This window comes from Chrysochloris asiatica, unplaced genomic scaffold (genome assembly GCF_000296735.1).
Source record: "Chrysochloris asiatica unplaced genomic scaffold, ChrAsi1.0 scaffold00028, whole genome shotgun sequence".
Lineage (NCBI taxonomy): Eukaryota > Metazoa > Chordata > Mammalia > Afrosoricida > Chrysochloridae > Chrysochloris > Chrysochloris asiatica.
In genome coordinates, this window is record NW_006408546.1 from 717,951 (window position 1) to 731,728 (window position 13,778).

A 13,778-nucleotide genomic window follows, 5' to 3' on the forward strand; every position below is an offset into this window, starting at 1 on the left:
TCCTTGAACAAGCCCAAATCCCTCTTACTCCCAGGGCCTTTGTACGCACTATTTCGTCCACTAAGATGCCCTAGATAGCACGGTGGTTCATGTCCTCGCTTCTTTTCGGTCTTTGCTAAAATATTCAGCTCAGAAATTTTCCCTGTCCATTAATCTAAAGCAATCCCATTCCTACATGGATTCTTCTTACTTTTCTTTTTCTTTTTAGCACATCTAGCTTTCTGATATAGCTCATATTTTCATATATGTTTATTTTATGCCTCACCCACTAGAATATCAGCTCCATGAGAGCAATCACTTTTTCTATTTTAGTCACCCAGAAAATTGCCTAGCACATAGTAGGTGCTATCTATATCTATATACATATCATCTATATCTGAAATTACTCTTTTGCTGAGAACTATAATGTAAGGAATGAGGAGGAAGGGTATTAGGAGTGTTTTAGGAAGAAGGCAGTACATGTGCAAAAGCTCAGAGGTGTCAATACTTATGAATGGATGAATTAGGAGAACATCATTCTGCCCACTGGCTGCTCTAGAAAGACATTTTTGCACTGTTTTAGAGTCTGGCTCCCTGCCTCCCACAGCTACCTCCACTGGTTCCTCCTCCTTCTTTGCCCTGGAGTCCTGCAGCTCTCACCAGAGTCCCCAAATTCATGCTCTCTTTGTCATCCTCTATATCAGAACATCGGTGTGCCCCACCATGTCACAACAGGCTGTGACCACCAGCTCTGAGATCACCACCAAGGACTTAAAGCAGAAGAAGGAGGTTGTGAAGGAAACAGAGTATGAAAGAGATGGACCTGCTAATGGGAACTCTAAAGAGGAAAATGGGGAAGCTGACAGTGGGGTAGATATGGAAGAAGGTGAGGAAGAGGAAGAAGGTGATGGTGAAAATGAACATGAACATGAGGAAGCCAAGCAACTATAGGCAAACAGGCAACGGAAGATGATGAGGAGGAGGATGTTGACACCAAGGATGACTGGACAGCAAAAAACAGAAAAGTTAAATTTACAAAAAGGCCACCATAACCTATTCACCCTCCAGTGCACGTTTCAGAATCTATACATGGTTCACCATTGAGCAGAGAGAGTCCCACCTGCCCCTTTGGGGAGGCAGCACCACCTACAGATTACAGTGCTCACCACCACACAACCAAAACCACAACGTGAATGTGCAATGGGGGAAGAAAAAAGAACTGAAACTTCCAAGGCCATGAATTTTTTCTTAAAAGTACTTTAAGCAGGAAAATTTGTTTGTATTTTTAATTTACATTTTACATTTTTGTGCATGGTGTTAAGGGTAACCTATTTTTAACGCTCTCAGATTAGCAAACCAGCCTTTGGAGCTTTCTGTCTCCTAATCCTGACTCTACTTGTGGTGTGATCATATTCATTATAATCTCAACTGAGAGGGGAAAAAAAAGCAAAAAACATTATTTTAAAAAAAAGCAAAAACAACAAAAACGGCAATCTTATTCTGAGCATTCCAGTAGCTTTTTTTGTGTATATACTTAGCTGCATTATAAGTAGTTGGTTTGTTTGAGATAGTTAGAAAAGACCAAAGATAAAAGGTTTCTTTTCCCTTTTTTTTAATCTCTGAAGTTACTGTTTATTTGCTTCTCTACCTATTTGATATATGTGTGAAACAATGTTGTCTAACAATAAACCTAAATTTTGCTTTGCTGAGTTATTCTAACAAAAAGAAAAAAGAACATCATTGTGATTGGAGCACACAGCAATGGGGTAAGCAGTATTCTATGAGGAAGCAGGTAGTAAGAGTCAATTACAAGGTCATAAAGGCTTCATGGGTAATGACCAGGAGTAATGGGGGACCAATAAAGGATATTAGGGAGGTGGATAGGGATATGAGTAAATCTACATTTTGAAAACTCAGTCTAGATGTGCTAGAAAAGGAGAGGAGAGATAGGGGCAGGGCACTAGAAGAACCAAAGAAGCAGTTCTGAGGCTCTTGTAATACTTCCAAAGGAGAGAAGATAGTGGCTGAGAACTGTAGATTCATGTTGCTAAATTCTGCTTAAGTACAACACCTAGGAAAATATCTGCAAATACTCTTGCATTAAAAACAGGAGATAAAAGTCTGTACAAGTATCAGATATTACAGTCATTTCAATAGTACTTGATTGCATTTTATGAATGAAAGAGCTCTGGTAGCATAGTGGTTATAAATTGGGCTGCTAATCTCACGGTCATCAGTTCGAAACTACCAGCTGTTCTGTGGGAGAAAGATGAGGCTTTCTGCTCCTGTAAAGATTTATACCCTCAGAAACCCTGACTCCACAGCACATAACAACAACAACAGGGAATTTGAAAGAAGCATTGGTGGCACGTGATTACGTGCTCAGCTATTAACCAAAAGTTTGATGATTTGAACCGACTAGCGGCACCTTGGGACAAAAGGTCTGGCTATCAGTTTCTATAAAGATCTCATAAAGATTTTTCTTATTAATGTTGCTAAGTGCTGTCGACCTTATGTACAACAGGATCAAACGCTATTCAGCTCTGACCCATCCTCACTGTTGATGTTATGTTTGAACCCATTGTTGCAGCTCCTATCAGTCAATCCATCTCATTGAGGATTTGCCTAGTCTTTGCTCACCTTTTCCAAACATGAGGTCCTTCTTCAGCGACCGGCCCCTCCTAATAACGTGTTCAAAGTATGTAAGATGAAGTTTTACCATTCTCCCTTTTTAGGAACATCTGGCTGTACTTCTTCCAAGACAGATTTGTTCATTTTTCTAGCATTCTATGGTATAGCTAATATTCTTCACCAACAGCATAATTCAAATTCATCAATTCTTCTTCAGTTTTCCTTATCTGTTGTTCAGCTATCAAAGCACATGAGGCAAGTAAAAGTACAATGGCTTGGGTCAGATGCATCTTAGTCTGCAAAGTGACAGCTTTGTTTTTTCACACTTTGTTGTTGTTGAGTGTCGTTGAGTCAGTTCTGACTCATAATGACCCTGCATAGGGTTTCCGAGGAGCAGCCGGACCTTGTGGTCCAGCACTTATCCTACAGCGCCACACCTGGATTCCTTTTAAGACTATAGAAGAGGTCTTTTGCAGCAGATTTTCCCAGTGCAATGTATGATTTGATTTATTGACTGCTCCTATCGTGGGCGTTAGTTGTGGATTCAAGTAAAACAAAATCCTGGACTACTTCAATATTTCTCTGTAAAGATTATAGCTAGGCAACTCTACAGGGCAGTTTTACTTTGTCTTGTACAGGTACAGAATTGAGAACTTTGAATTATGATGTTGGCTAAGTATATTGACTATACCATGACTGTCAGAAGAATCAACAAATTTGTTTTGGAAAATGCACAACCAGAATGCTCCTAACAATCAAGGATGGCGAGGTTTTGTCTCACGTGACTTAGACATGTTACCAGGAGGAATCAGTCCTTAGAGGATACTACATTTAGGAAAACAGAAAGTCAGGGAAAAAGAAGACCCTCATTAAGGTAAATTGACAGAGTGACTGCAACAATGGGCTTAGACGTAGGAAAGAGCGAGGATGGTGTTGGTGTTGGGATAGCTGGTGTGGCACTATAGGAGTACCACTGGGCTACGAACCACAAGATCAGCAGTTTACACTCACTAGCTCCTTCTCAGAGACCCCAGACAGGATGGCATAGGACCGGGCAATGTTTCACTCTGTTGTTCATAAGGTAATTATGAGTTGAAAATGACTTGATACCACCTAACAATAACAACAATGGGCCACTATGAGTCAGAATTGAGTAGGGGGTACACAACACCAGGAGAAATTGAAGGTGCTACCAAATAATGCAAATAAAATATGATCATGTAAATATATATTCACTGAATTGCTACGCCTTGAGTTATCTGCCTGAGAATGAATATTCTTGATATGCAGCTTTGATCTACCAGTAAAAAATTCTATTCATTCTGATTTCTAAAACCTACTTAAAGATAACATAATCATTAACCACCAACACAGACCTTACTTTTCCATATAATTGTGTCTCAGAGGACTAGATTATCTATGATAGTTCTAGACACATCAGTCAATTAAAGGACATTAAACTACCTCCTTTGCTTTTTTCAGATAAAAGATGATTAACTTGAAAAGAGTATTAGTTTTTTAAAGGCCAATAGTCATCTTTTAAGTTATGGAGAAAAAAAAATCCCAAAATAGATTTTTTTTTTTTTCAAATTATTTTTCCAAGGGTAGGAAATAGTAATACTATCTCATATATAACATTTTTGTTTCTAGTATGAAGAGCTACAATCGACATACAAGGAACATTCTTCCCTTTCTGGGATTAGTTTGTGCCCCTCCATTCCTTTTACCTGGCAGTAGGTTACACATTTTAAAACCCCTGATAACAATGATTCGATTGGATTCTGACTCACCATGACCCTACATTACAAATTATAAGTGCCCCAGAGGGCTTGTAAGGCTTTAATATTTATGGAAACAGATCTCTAGGTCTTTGGTCTCCTGAGCAGCTGGAGGATTCAAACCACTGACCTTTCAGCTAACAGCCAGTTGCTTTACCACTGTACCACCAGGATTTCTTTATTTATACACTTCCAAACTGAAACCAAACCTACTGCCATGGAATGATTTCTAACTTAGTGATTCTACAGGACAAGAACTGATCCTTTCAGCTTTCAAGACTGTAAATCTTTACAGGAGCAGACAGCCTCATCTTTCTCCCTTGGAGTGGCTGGTAGGTTTCAACCACCAATTTTGCAGTGAGCAGTCCATTGCTTACCCACAGTACCTCCAGGGAGTCCTGTGTATTAATGCGCTGGACTGCAAAGTCGGTTTGAATAGCAAGGTCAGCAGTTCAAGCTCACCAGCCACCCCTTGGAAACCCTATACAGGGTTGCTATGGGTCAGAACCGACTCGATAGCACTTACAAGAGCAACAACAGGGACCCTGGTACGGTAGTGGATTACACTAAAAGCTGCTACCCATAAAGTCAGTAGTCCAAGTCCACCAGGTACTGTGCAGAAGAAAGATGAGGCTTTCTGCTCCCGTAAAGATTTACATCTTCTGAAATCCTATACAGGGTCACTATGAGTTGGAATTGCCTCCATGACCTACCACCACCCCAGTGGCTGCAACAATAGGTTCAAACATAACAATTGTGTGGATAGTGCAGGATTGGGCAGTGTTTTGTTCTGTTGTACACAGGGTCTCTGTGAGTCAGAACCAACTGAAGAGCACTTAACAACAAGCATCTCTTTCACAACCCTCTTCCCCGAGCAGAGCCCAATCCCTAATACAAAGTGGTGGTGGCTGTGCGATTTTGAGTCAATTCCGACTCACAGAAACTCTGTACAGGGTTTCTGAGGCTGTAAATCTTTACAGGAATAGAAAACCTCATCTTTCTCCCACAGACAGCTGGTAGATTCAAACTGCTGACCTTGTGGTTAGCAGCCCAACTCATAACCACTACACTACCAGGGTTCCTTAACACAGAGTAGGACCACAATTCAAATGTGTGGTCTTACTCATTGGCTATCCAGTGGGCCTCTTATTGTCCTGTCCCCCTGTTAGCATGTTTCAATTCCTTATATGCGTATGTCCATATTACTGCCCTTCTCTCCTCACAGGCTACCTGCCTGCAAACGCCATACCTGCAAGCCATTCTGCATATAAACTGACCCTGCTAAAATCCCACATCTATTTTGTTGCAATTCTGTTCAAAAACCTTCAGTGGATGCCTGGGATCATGGCTAAATGAAGGAGGTTTGTGCAGTGGTTGGAAGCAAGAATTCTGGAATCGAGCACACAAAGTCAAGTCGTGACTTCCAACATAATGGTTGTGTTGACTATGGGCAAGTTACTTGACCTTCCTTTGTCTTATTTCCTTCATTGGTAAATAAGGATAGAATCACAACCTGTTTTAGAGTTGTTATAAGACTTAAATGAAATAGATTATTAAGGCACTTATAACAATTTAACATATAGGGAATATTTAATAAATGTCAGAGTTTATTAATACTATTTGTATTGATTCCAAACTCCTTAACTCTATCAAATACTCTCTACCATTGGTCCATAGTAAGTATTTTCTATTTTCTTTTCTATTCCACCTCTTGGGAACCATCTACTGGGGTTGGTAGATCTATCCCTGTATCTTCATTTTTCCTACTCTAGGATTTGGCTCACATCTTCTGATTCCACTTGAATGTCCTCCTAATGCTCTCTTTCCTGGTACAGTATGAGTCCCACTGCTTTCACTAAACCTTCCTGAGCTGATCAGCCCCTAGAGGTCTTGCCTATAGCTTATAGCTTTCAAGCAAAAGAAACTTGTTCCATATTCTTCAGTTAAATACTCCCCAGACACAATTCTTATTTTTTCTCATACATTTCTTAAACCTTAATTGTCCAATGAGCAAAATCTCAGTGCATAGCACATTATCATCACTCACCCATTGAGGAATCTTCCTTTTATTTTATGTTATTTTTCATCCCCATTCTCAATACTGGTATTCAGTCACTATTGAACTTTTTAACTCATTCTGTTTGTTACTTTTTGTTTTTAAGATCTATGGCACAGGACTGGGTAGTGTCTTGTTCTGTTGTGCATAAGATCGCTATGAGTTGGAATCAGCACTACACCTAACAACAACAAGATCTATAATGATATATATATTTCATTCTTTATGGTCTACACTGCATTTCATTTCTCCATTTTCCCATTAAAGGACATTAAGGTTGCTTCTAGTTTTTCTGTTGTTATGAAAAATTCTAGGATAAACAAACATCTTTTTAAATTCTCAATTTGTATACCTTTTCATCCTTTGATTTAACAAGTATTAATTGAATACATATTATATTCTAGGAGTACCCAACTGGTCCAGATGGTTAGCATGCTGAGTTTCCATCAAAAAGCTTGGAGCTTCAAGGCTACCAAGAGGTGCTTTGGAAGACAGAACTAGTGATCTACTTGCAAAAAATTCAAACTTTGAAAATCAGAGCATACTTTTACTCTGACACACATGGAGTTGCCATGAGTCACAAAAGACTTGACAGCAACTGGTTCGTGTTCTAACTATGGCACTATAGAATAAACACTCAACTGCAATGTCGGTTTGACCAGCAAGGTCGATGATTCAAGCTCACCAGCCACTCCTTGGAAATCCTGCACAGGGTCACTATGAGTCAGAACCAACTCAACAGCACCTAACAATTACAACAACAATATAAGCTACCTACTACCGGGCGGGCGGTGATGGGTCGTGGTAGAATTCTCACCTCATATGTGAGAGATCTGAGTTCAATTCCTGGCCAATGCACTTCCAGCTCAGTCACCACCTGTCTCTGAATGGGGGCTTGAGTATCGCTATCATGCTGGACAGGTTTCAGCAGAGCGTCCAAACTAAGAAGAAAGGTCTGTGAATCTGCTTTTGAAAACTCAGCCCTCTACAATGGTTTGATCCTGTTGTAAATGATCCTGTTGCAAATGGGGGTATTGAGTTGGCCCCATGAGTCTGGGGCCAACTCAATACCAGCTAACCACAAGAGCAACAGATGCTACTAGATGATGAACAAAAATCAACAAAAGTCTTTTATTTTAGTGAGGGAGACAATAAATGCACAATTGATAAGTTGCAAAGAAGAAAAATAAATCAGGCTAAGATAACAGAGCATGACAAAAAGTGTAGCTTTAGATACAGTGGCCAGGAAAGGCCTCTCCAAGAATGTGGTGACATTTGAAGAGACTTGAACGAAGTGACAGAGTGGGCCATACTGATATTTGGAAAAAGAGCATTCCAGGCAGAGGGAATATTGAGTGCAAAGAACTTGAGGTGGGACTGTGCAAGACATGGTCCAGGAATAGCAGTGGGTGGAGCTAAACAGAGTGAGTGACAGGAGTGTGGTGGAGATAAGATCATAAGGGTAGGCTAGAGCCAAGTCAGATGGGGTCTTATAGGTCATGGTAAGGGCTTTGGTATCCATGCTAAGTGAAAAAGGAAGGATGATGAGAGAGAAAATGACAAGATCCGACTCTGAAAGCTGAGTGGAGAACAGACTCTAGTAGAGTATGAATGAGAGGAGAGTCCTGTAAGGAGGCCATTGAAGTGGTTCTGGGCAGAGATGGTAGTTCTTGGATTGGGTGGTCATGGTAGAGGTAGGTATGGCAGAGCATATTTTGAAGGTAGAGTCAGTAAGATTTGTTAATTAATTGGATGTGGGGTAGGATAAGAAGGGAAAAATCAAGGGTGAGCTAAAAATTTTCTGACCAAAGAAATTTGAATAGATGGAGTTACTATTTACTGAGATGAAGACTACAGGTTGGAACAGGTTTCAGGAGTAGATTTTAACATTTGAAGGCTGAAATGCTTATACATCCAAGTTGAGATGTCATGACTTCTGGACTTTGGGATCATGGTTTATCCTGGAAATAAAATTGGAAAGTAATCTGGAATACATGATACTTAAAGCCAAGACTATTTAGCAGAGATTGAGAAGAGAACTAGGAGAGGGACTGAGGCACCACCTTTGTCATAAACACGCTGAATCATGGTTAGATACACATACATGAGTTCCCAGTGTGGATGAATCTATCTCTAGATTTTATCCATTCAGCTCCTTCATTGATTCTTTATTTTGGCAAACATATATTTTATATTCAATACCTCTCTTCAGCTTTCTTGCAAAACCCGCTTTTCTTATTTCTCATTTAAAATGTTCTGTTTATGATTAAAATCTTTGTTTCATATATGCCAAGAGATATGCTTCCTCTAGGTGATTTATCTGTAGATATTCTTTCAGACTCATTTTTCATAAGTTGTCTTAGGTTTTTCAACTGTGGGTCATCTTTAGTCCTTTGAGACTATCAACCAGCCTTGCGTGTGGTCTAACTGGGGAATTAGACTCCACAGTCAAGTATGTGTGCGGAATGAGACACACCTAACAGGACAATGCTCTTACTGCTGGTGGCTAAGCTTAACAACACTATTATCCCATGGGTGCCACTCAGGGTGCTTCCCCATCCTAAGCAGTAATATCTTCCTGGAGCATCCACCTCATTTGGCCTGGTGTGGTGTTCTCCACCCCAGACAGGCTCTCCCTTATCCTGCTACATCTGACCACACTGTCCCCATTGCCCTACCCTACCCAAATCTTTTTCCCCTAACAAAATGCCCTAAAACTCTCTCATCATTCCTCAGCAGGTGGCATTCAAGCTCATTAAACACCTTGTATACAATGCTGTGGGTGTTCCTATGATGGCTGTTGTTGTTGTTATTAAGTGCCATCGAATCGTATCTGACTGATATCAAACTTGTATAGGGTTTCTGAGGAACTGCAGTGAGTTTGAACCACCAATCTTGTGGCTCAAACTGACCTTGTGGTCCAGCACATTATCATGCAGCACCACAACAGGACTCCTTAATATGATGGCAAGTAGGTAAGCATCAGGATTGTAAAGATTCTTTCTTTTTCCCTTATTTACACCAATAAACTGTCAGTGAAAGACTTCAATTGTTAAATATCCAAGAAGAAATTATATCATGAGAGAAAATTATCCTAGCAAGGAAGAATGAGATTGTCACAACTAAGAATGGTGGTGACGGTTATGTACCAAGAAGTCAGTTCCGACTCATAGCGACCCTGTATAGGATTTCCAAGGCTGCAAATCTTCACAGAAGCAGAGAACCTCATCTTTCTTCCCCAAACTGGCTGGTAGTTTCAAGCTACTGACCTTGAGGTTAGCAGTCCCACTCATAACCACTATGCTAGCAGAGCTCCCTATAACTAAAAATAACAGTTTTAACCACAGAATGGAGCATGAGGAGAGAACTGGTATGGCTGGGATGACTAAAAGAACAATACTGAGTAGTCTTCTTAGGCACTTACATCACTATTAGCCACACCTGGGATACAGAAATCACAAGCTGCTATAGGATGAAGGAAAAAACATGGTGACATGCAAAAGAAGAAAAGGGAAGGATTTGGATACAAGAGTGGAGGAAAGGAAAAATCTGGAGACAAAAAGAAAAGCAGAATAGTAAGACCCTAAAATTTTTTTAAAAAAACCAACAAACCGCACTGAGAGCACTCACGAAAATTCCCTGTTGACTTTTTTTTTAATGAAAAATAGGGGGGAAAAGATTACTTTTTTAAGTGAATGAAATTAATAATATAAATTGTTCATATATTGCTTCTCAGACTTTACTCTCCAAAAATTACTGCTAAAATCATTGTAATAGGAACATTTGCATGTAAAGTTGTTTTGAGGAATGTCTGCAACTAAATCAGTAAGTGTGGTTTTGTCAGATAAAACCAACTAGTTTAGAAATTTAAGAATATTTTTATTCTGAAATTACTAATTTATGTTAGTACCTCTTTTGGGTCCAAGTTCCAAAGATGAAGGACTTATACGTGTTTGTGGGATTAATGAAGGAAAGAATGAATAAATAATGAAATATAAGATGAAATAAGAAAGAAGGAAGGAAAGAGTGTTGGTAGTGGCATTTCCTACAGTGCCATATGAAATGCCTTCAAGGATGTCCCTGCTGAATCAAATTACACATTCGGCACTAACAACTCATATTCTCTGGTTTTGTTTTCTTCTTTTTTTAAGATTTTGCATCTGTCTGGAACTCATGAAAAGAGCTAGTCAACATTTGGGAATATATGAAATGGATGATGATTATGAGAATGATCACATCAGATATCACCCCTTTTTCTATTTCTCTTTTTTGATCTGGATTCTCCGAAAAAATTCTCTCATGTGTTCTCCATTCCTCTGTTCACTGCTGTGTCCTCTCTAGCTCCTCTCCTCCCCCCTCTCATGAAGCTCTCCCAGTTAGCACCGCCACATCACTAACCCCCACCATATCACTAGAACATGGTACCCAGAGATCTCCAATTTGCTAACCAAACCAGTGTTAGGTCTCACCTTTATCTCTGTGGTTGTCAGCACCATGCTATATAGCTGATCATTTCATTTTCCTAGAAACACTCTCATTGGCTTTCAGAATTCCAACTATCTGTGTTTCTTCATCTCCTACCTCAATGGCTGCTTCTTTCTTCACCTTTATGACCTTCAGTAGAATCCCAGGTCTCAGCCCTTAGTCTGAAGAATACTGAGTTTCCGTATTCACTCTCATAAAAATACACAAAATTTACATGGTGACTATCTAATTTTCATTGGACTATAAATCTGTAAAGAATGTTAAAAATTATATACATGCTGCAGTAGATAAGAGTAAAGGCCCCCAAAGATGTCTACATCCTACTCCCTAGAACCTGGAACTATGCTACCTTACATGACAACAGAGACTTTGCAGATACGAATAATTAAGGATATTGAGATAGGAAGATTATCCTGGATTATCTAGTGACCCAATGTAATCAAAAAGGTCCTTATAAGAGAGAGGTAGGGGGTGGTCAGAGTCAGAGGGAGATGTGACAATAGAATCAGAGGTTAGAAAGCCAGAAACATTTGAAGATCCTGTACTTTGAAGATGGATGAAGAGGCCACTAGCCAAGGAATTCTGACAACCTCTATACATTCATTACAAAAGCTAAGGAAATAGATGCTCCCATAGAGCCTCCAGAAGGAACAGAACTCTGCTCACACCTCGATGTTATCCCCAGAGGCCCATTTTGGACTTCTGGCCTTCAGAATTGAATGATAATATATTTATGTTGTTTTAAATCACTAAGTTTATGGTCATTTTTTTTCAGAAACAGCAGGAAATGCATACACCTGCTCAAGTATTTCTTAGTGAAATGTGCTGATTCCTTTAACTTTATATGAAATACATCAAAAATATGATAGGATACATGGATAGAAAACATGTTGCCATGGAGCAGATTTCTACTCATAGCAAACCTGTAGGACAGAGTGAAACAGTCCCACAGTGTTTCCAAGACTGTAAATTTTTAGGGATGCAGACTAACACATCTTTCCCCCACAGAGGGGGCAGTGGGTTCTAACACTTGACCTTTCAGTTATCTGTTGAGTTCGTAATCATTGCTCCATCAGAGATGCTTACTAAAGAGGCAGAAGGATAAATAAATGGTTAGGTATGTGATGAAGCAAAGAAAGCAAATGATAGGCTCTAAATCATGGACACATGAGTGCTAACTGAAAATTTAACTTTTCTATGTTTAAAGAAGTGTTGAGTTAAAGGTTAGGTAAATATGGTTTTTCCAAATTTTCTGTTATTTGGCTTCCAGAAGGGAAAACACATGTCTTTTCCCTGCCTCCTCCCCTAGCAGAGGACTTGAGTTTCTCTGGAAATTTTACATTTCTACCTACTTACACTCCTTGGCCCTCCTGGTGACTAAGCACTGCACTTTACAAATGGCTGAAACACTGCAAAGGGAATTAGACCCTGAGGAGACTGAAAGTTGAACTTTGACATCAATAGAAACAAACAGTAAGAGAGCATGTTACCTAGCCTAAGGAGGGGAAAACACAAACCCACAGAATGCTAATATGTAGGTTTGCCAATTGAGAACTATGCTGTGCTCTAATAGAAAAAAAAGCCAAGAAAATGTTGATGTTACTCTCAAGAACTATATCTGAACTCCAGCTTTATGAGACAGTTCTTATTTCTATGTTGTTGTTGTTGTTGTTAGGTGCCATCGACTCAGTACCGACTCATAGAGATCTTATGCACAGCAGAATGAAACCCTGCCCGATCCTGGGCCAACCTCACTATTGTTGCCATGCTTGAGTCCATCAATGCTGCCACTATGCCAATCCATCTTGCTGGAGTTCCTCCTCTTTTTCTCTGACCCTCCACCTTACCAAAGATGATATCCTTCTGCAGCAACTGGCTCCTCCTGACAATATGTCTGAAGTATGAGAGATGAAGTTTGGCCATCTTGGCCTCCAAGAAGCACTCTAGCTGCACTTCTGCCAACACAGATCTGTTGGTTCCTTTGGCAGCCACAGCACTTTCAAAGATTCTCCTCCAACACTATAACTCAAAAGCATCAATTTTTCTACTGTCTTCCTTATTCACTATCCAGCTTTCACATGCATATGAGGTTATTGAAAATACCATGGCTTGGGTCAGGAACACCTTAGTCCTCAAGCTGAAATCTTTGCTCTTCAACATTTTAAAAAGGTCTTGTGTAGCAGATTTGCCTAATGCAATATGTACTTTGGTTTCTTGACTGCTGCTTCCATGAGTGTTGATAGTTGATCCAAGAATGAAGTCGTTGACAACTTCAATCTTTTCTCCATTGATAAGAATGTCATTTATTGGTCCAGTGGTGAGGATTTTTGTTTTCTTTACATCGAGATGTAATCCATACCGAAGGCTGTGCTCTTTGATCTTCATCAGTAAATATTTTAAGTCCTCTTCACCTTCAGCAAGCAAGGTTGTATTATCTGCATATCGCACGTTGTTAATGAGTCTTCCTCCAATCCTGATGCCATGTTTTTCTTCATATAACCCAGCTTCTCAGATTATTTGCTCAGCATACAGGTTGAATAAGCATGGTGAAAGAATACAACCATTCAGTGTGAAAGAATACAACCATTCATTTTAAACCATTCAGTGTGCCCATGTTCTGTTCAAACAACTGCCTCTTGGTCCAAGTACAGATTCTTCTTGAGCACAATTAAGTGTTCTGGAATAATCATACTTTGCAATGTTGTCCATAGCTTGTAATGATCCACACAATCTAAAACCTTTGTGTAGTCAATACAGCACAGGTAAACATCTTTCTGATATTCTCTGCTTTCAGCCAAGATCCATCGGACCTCAACAATGATATCCCTCATTCCATGTCCTCTTCTGAA

General features: G+C 39.7%; 1 pseudogene; it reads left to right on the top strand.

Moving 5' to 3' along the window:
• Positions 1 to 702: 702 nt before the first annotated feature.
• On the top strand, positions 703 to 1,031 carry LOC102830433 (annotated as a pseudogene).
• The last annotated feature ends 12,747 nt before the right edge of the window (positions 1,032 to 13,778 follow it).